The sequence below is a fragment of the Mandrillus leucophaeus genome, unplaced genomic scaffold, assembly GCF_000951045.1.
Source record: "Mandrillus leucophaeus isolate KB7577 unplaced genomic scaffold, Mleu.le_1.0 Scaffold15, whole genome shotgun sequence".
Taxonomy (NCBI): Eukaryota; Metazoa; Chordata; class Mammalia; order Primates; family Cercopithecidae; genus Mandrillus; species Mandrillus leucophaeus.
In genome coordinates, this window is record NW_012101476.1 from 1,904,687 (window position 1) to 1,911,595 (window position 6,909).

Here is a 6,909-nt window from a genome sequence, read left to right on the forward strand (position 1 = left end):
GAAAGAGTAATTCAAATACTCCTAAAAAGTATGTGATCAAAAGTAGGCCTCCCTTTTACGCCTGGTCCCCAAGTCCTCCTCCCTAGGGGCAACAATTCTCATAAACTTCTTGGATGCACTTTCAGAAATAATCTATGTATGTGCTTACCAAAATAAATAGCACAACTTACTAAAACAAATAGCATTCTTCTTCAATACCAACAACAAACAATGAAACAAAATGATAGAAAATATTATAATTTTCACTATAGCCATGAAAACTACAAAATGCCTAAAATTTGGCCTAAAAATATTGCAGGATGACTTTATGGAGAAAAAGTTTAAAACCCTACTGGAGTGCACAAGTGAACGTACACAATTCTATATGTGAGCCATATTCATGGATTGAACAGCTTTATAGCTATGTTAATGCTCAAATAAATCCGTGCATTCAGTGCAATTCCAAATAAAAAATACTCAACACAAATTTGTGAGAAACTTGGTAATATTACCCTAAAATTTATGTGGAAGAGTATCATTATACAAAGAACTAAGTTTTGAGCAATTTTGAACACTAAAAACAAAGAGGCAGAATTTATCCTACCATGTAGTAGGTACATTATAATGCTATGGTAACAGGAAGCAAAAAGGTAGTGACATATTATAGAACAGAGGAGTGAACAGAACAGAGGGCTCAGAAATAGACCCATGTATATGAAATTATACATCATAAAACTGTTTACAAATTAGAGGGCAGATTTTTGTTTACTGGAGGACTGTGGGGAAAATTATTTATTATGTGAGTAAAAACAAAATTGGATCTCTATCTCACAGCATGAAGAAAGGTGAGTTCAAAATGAATTAAAAACTTAAATGCAAAAGATAAAATATAAATATATGTGGATGAAGAGATGGGCAAATATCTTTGTGTCTTTTGAGGAAGAGGAAGATGTTCTGAACAAAACTGAAAAAGCACAAGCCCCAAGGGAAAAACAATCCGTGGATCTCATCAGATTGAAATCAAGGATTTCTATTCAATAAAGGTCACCATAGACAAAATTAACAAAACCTGAGAAGTAATCAATAGCAAGACTGTACAAGGAAATTTTTGCCTATGAGTGAGAAAAAGATAGGAAATACAAGAGGGAATAATGGCCAAAGACTGCGAGTAGGCGGAGCACAAAAGGAGAAACCCAGGGGACAAAGAATTGTGGATCACTCTGCAATAGAGCAATACACATTTGACCAACGTGCGACTTCATTCACATTAGCTGGCCAAAAAGTCAAAAGTTGGTGAACAGAAAATTTGACCCAAAATGTAGAAAACTGGGAATGCTTATCCACTGTTCTGGGAAGTATAGATGGTCTGCTTGTACATACGAAAATTCGATGATGATTAGATACTCCATGATCCAGAATCTACTCTCATCTTCCTATCAATCCTAGAAGCCATTCACTGAATCATGTTTGTGGGAGTAGAGAGATAGAGGCTATGTAGGGGTCTATGCCAGGGCCTTGAGCAGACTTACTAGAAAATGCTATGTAGCAGTTACAAGCAAGAAAAAAAAATGCACATGGAGAAACATGATCTCAAACAAAATCATGTTGAGTGAGTAAAAATCATAGAATGAGATATGTAATATGCTTTTATGTAAATTTAAAGCCCATACAATCACAAAATTTACTATATAAAGAAGAGTGATACATCAGACACATTAGAAGTGTTCCTACCATGGGAGGAGGAAAGGGACTGAGAACCACGCATGGTGAAGAATAAACAAAACAAGAGAAGGCAGAATGGGAGAGTCTCCCTGGAATGGTCAAGTATGATCAACTCCAGCCTCTGTCCTAAGAAATAAGAAATCAATAAATAGATCAATAATTCATTTTATTCCTTAAATTTTACCACAAAGTTGAGTTGTACTTTGTTGACACATTATATTTCATGGACAATTGAACTTTCTTTAATTTTTGAGTTTGCAGTTTTCTTTTTAAATTTAGGAAACTTTTTTCCAGGTGTCAAATGTTTTCTTGTGCCTTTTGAAGACATGCTAGGATTCAGGCACTGAGTCTATACCATTAGAAAGCCTAATTGTATACATAGTGTCAGATTTCATGGTAATATTCCAATATATTCCAATATATTCAGTAGTCAGATTTTGTTGGATATTTGGATTGTTTACAGTGTTCTTTTTTCTTATAAACAATATTGTAATGAACATCATTGATATCCATCTTTGCACTGATGATGTATATCAGCAGGTTAAATTGCTAAAAGGAGCATTGCCAAGGTGATATTTATATATTTACTTGAAAAGAAACTGACGAATTACCCTTGTACCAATTTATACTCTCACCCTTGCGAACATTAGGTATTATCAAACTTTTTAATTTTTACTGTTAATTAATGAAATATTTTATTCATTATTTAGATTTTTATTTACTTACTTAGAAATGGCTTTGCATAATTTTTTCATATTGTCACAAGCCATTCATATTACCATGGTTGGTCTTTTTCTTATTAATTTACCAGTATACTTTATTTATTAAGAATGTTAATTCTTTTTCATATGTTCTACAAATTTAAAGCTAGCTAGATACATGTTTATCTCTATCTTTGTGTGCTGTGTCTAATTGCGATTTTTGCAATAACTTGATGGCAAAAACAGCAATTACTTTTGCACCAACCTAATATATCTAAATCACTTATTTTTATTGTATAACTTTTGTGGTTTTAATTTTTAGTTTAATTTAGTCTACCTGGAATTTACTTTGGAGTAAGAAGTAACATAGGGACTTAAAAGCTTAATTTTTTCCCCTATACTTAGTCAATTGTCCCAACATTATTTATTGAATCACCCATATTTTCCCATTAATTTAGGGTATCACCTTTGTCATACACTAAATACACTAAATTATTTGGAAGCTTTTTAAAAAATTAGAACTTTTTCCCATTGATTTGCATCTTGTTAATATGCCAATATATAATACTTAGTCATTCTAGATTTATGGGATAATTGGAGTCACTCCTTCTTAGCACTCCTATTTTCATAATTTTTGTGCTGCAAAGTTTCTTGTTTTCCATATATAAGGTAGAATAATATTGTCTAGCTTTAAAAAAGTGAGAAGGGCATCTGTGCAAGGGGATGGCCTGCCATGGGGAAGCAGAGCACAGGCCAGGAGAGGAGCACATCCATGCAGGGAGGAGGTTGTGACCAGAACGAGAGATTGGTTACATACAGGTCAAATAAGTAAATCTCTTAAGTGTAATGGAAACCAGGTTTCTGGCTGTGAGAGAAGAAAATTGCAACTATGGAAAAGGAGAAAACCAGAATGGATTTTGTGATACTGGATAGGAACAAAAGGTTTTGTGGTGAACTCATGGTTAAGCAGTTAAGTACAAATGTATAAATGTAAGTGTGTATATGTGCATGTATGTGAGGTGAGTATATTCTAGCTCTGTTCACTGAAAGAGCCTGGGCGTGGTGACACCCCAGTGGCAATGAGCACACCTAGCAGCAGTTCTTGGCTTCTACATAGCATCTGTATTATGCACCAACATAATAGTTTCCCGTTGTTGCTGTAACAAATCACCACACACTAAGTGAGTTGAAACAACTAATTTATTATCTCACAGTTATGGAGGTTAAAAATCCAAAATGGGCCCCACAGCATTAAAAATCAAGACATTCGTAGAGCTAGGGAACATCAGTTCAACCTGGAGGTTCTAGCCATGAAAGAAATGGATTTTCTAGCAAGGAAAGAAAATCCATTTTCTTTCCTTATTCCAGCTTCTAGAGGCCACCGCATTCCTTGGCTTGTGGTCCCTTCCATCTTCACTGCCTGCAGAGGCCTCACCCTGATGTCTGCTTTCTTCCTCACATCTCTGATTGACTTTCCAGGCTCCTTCTTTCACTGATAAGAACTCTTCTGGTAACACTGAGCCCATCTGGGTAATCCAGAATAAACTACCCATTTCAAGATAAACTCCTCTTAACTAACAACATCTGCAAAGTCCCTTTGCCGTGTAAGATAACATATTCACAGGTTCTGATGACTAGGATGTGGACATCTTTGGAGGGTGTTATTCTGCCCACCATCCCCTTCTCCATTAAAGGGGCCTGGGAGCAATGGCTGATTCTAGGGCTGAAACATCTTGTTGTGCCAGAAAATAAGAAAGGATTCAAAGAATGAAAGAGGCCTTTCTAAAGGACACAAAAGTCAAAGGCCAGATCAAGAACAAGATACATAATGACAGTTACAAATTCCAAGTTAGAACAAAATAGGAATCCAGGAGTTCATATGGATATAAATAAATTAATGAATACATTTCGAGCTTCAGGATGGGCGCTGGTGACCAGAAAGACCAAGGCATGATTTGAGAGTTGAAACTTTCAGACCTTCCAGGAGAAGCAAGGAGGGACAGATAGGGCCCAATTACCAACGGTCAATGATGTTATCAGTCATGCCTCTGTAATGGAATCTTTACAGAAACCCCTGAATGAGAGGGCTAGAGAGCTTCTGAATTGGTGAACACATGGAGGTGCTGGGAGGGTTGCTTACTTGGAGAAGGCCTGGAAGCTCCGTGTCACTGTCTATCTTCATACTTTGCCCTATGCATGTCTTCTCATTTGGCTGTTTCTGAGTTACACCCTTTATAATAACTGGAATACATAAGTAAAGGGTGTTCCTGAATTCCATAAGTCATTCTAGTGAATGATTGCATTGGGACCAAGTATGTTGTGGAAATCTCTGAATTTATAGCTTGTCTGTCAAAATTACAGGAGACCCAGGGCTTGCAACTGGTGTTTACAGTGGCAGCAGTCTTGTGGGACTAAGTCCTTAATCCCTGGGGTCTTTACTAACCCTGGGTAGTTTGTATGAGAAATGAATTGAATTGTTAGACATCCAGCTGGTGTCAGAGAATCAGAGAGTTGATGGTTGGGAAAGACACCCCATATATGCTGTCAAGAGAGTTGACTGAGGAGAAGCACTGTCACCTGGAGAACTAACTATTCCCAAGAAACAAGGGTAAATTAGAGGTAGACCAAACCATACCAGAGCTGAAATCCTGCCTTTACCCTGGATTGGAGTAAAAAATCAGTCACTACTTTATTGATCATTGGAAGAAGGGTGAGTTCTCTCAGGTGAAACTAATCTATTGCATGAGAAGTCAAAAGAGGGGTCACTCTTGAGGAGAGGACTGTCGTATTTAAAAGGGGCACAAGACAAACTCATGGGGCTGCCAGTCATGATGAGTTTGGAACTGGGCACTAGGTACACAGATGTGTTCAGTATGTGAAAAATCATCAAGCAGACATTAACAATCTGTACCTTTTTCCCATAAGTATATTATACTTTCAAAAAGAAGTATACATTTAAAAAATTCCAGGTTTCGGTTCTGCTAAGATGGAGTAGCCCCATTTCTCCCAGGTTGTCCTTCTTACAACTAAAGAACAACTGCCATAAGCACAACAAACAAGTACAGGAAGACCCAGACGGGTGGGAAGAGGAAGGGTCCTTAGCACCTGAGGAGCAGCCTGGTAGTGAGTCCCTCAGGTTTCCTTGTAGCCTCCCATGTGTCCCAGCCAGGGTGCTGCAGAATCCTCCAATCCAGAACTTCCAGCAGGCACAGAAAAAAATAAAAGGCTCCAAGAAAACCTATTACCCCAGGAAAAGGACCAGGACAGGAGCGACCTAACAACAGAAAACCTTGTTGGCAATACTCGCCTTACTCCAGCTGAATGCCAGTGGAAACAGCTTACCCACCCACACCCTGGCTTTTAGCAGGACAGAGCCAGAAATTGAGCCTGCACCTTCCTTCTTCTGTCTCCCTCCACATCACTGAAGCAGACGTGCTTTAATTTCTCCCTCAGGGAGATGCCAAGTGGAGAGGTAACCTTCCATTTTCCCCAGTGGAACTAAACAGTGCTCCCGCTTCCTGCCAAGCTAGTGCTAGCTGGGCTGAGTAGGAAGCCAATCATCAATTCTCTGCCCAGTGGAAGCAGTCAGTGCTCTAGCTCTTGACCAGCATAGCATCAGTAGGTTCCAGTGGGGAGCTGATCCTCCACCCACAACAAGGGGGTATGAGGTGGTACAAGGGGAAATAGCCAACACCTCACTTTTCTCCTATCCTGGCGTAGTATGTCCTGGAGAGGTACTGAGCCTCCAGCTCCACTTAGCATCATGAGAGGGAATGACGTCGGGTGGGCAGGGCTAGATGGCACTTCAGTGGCTTCCTTTCCCTTCCCTGCTATCATGGTGTCAGCAGGACCCAATGGGTAGCTGAGCTTCCTCCCACAACCTGCAGCAATAAAAGAGTGTGAGTCAGCCCTACGCTTTGGCTCTCCTTGTGGCATCAAAGCCCCACAGGAAGCTGAACGTAACACCCACACAGCCCTCTGTTACACCTCAAAGGGAGTTTTATTATTTCCTCCTTAATTCCTGAAGAATGATGAAAAAATTAATTGAGATAAACAGTCTTATAACATAATGTCCAAAATGTCCAGCATACAATAAAAAAATTACTCATATACCAAGAACCAGGAAAACTATACCATACATAAGAATAGACAATCAACACTGAGATGAATCAGATGTTAGAATTATCTGCCAAGGACTTTAAAGCAGCCATCATAAAGATGCTTGGATGAGCAATTATGAATTCCCTTAAAGCAAATAAAAAAAGTTGAAACTCTCGGCAGAGAAATAGAACTTATAAAAAAAGAACCAAATGAAAATTATAGAAATGAAAAATACAATAACACTAAAAATTCCAGCTGGATGGGTGCAATAGTAGAGCAGAAATGACAGAAGATAGAATTAAAGAACTTGAAGAAGCATCAATAGAATTTACCCAACCTAGTAAACAGAGAGAAAGTAGACTGAGCAATTTAACAAAGTCTCAGGATCTGGGCAACAATAACAGAA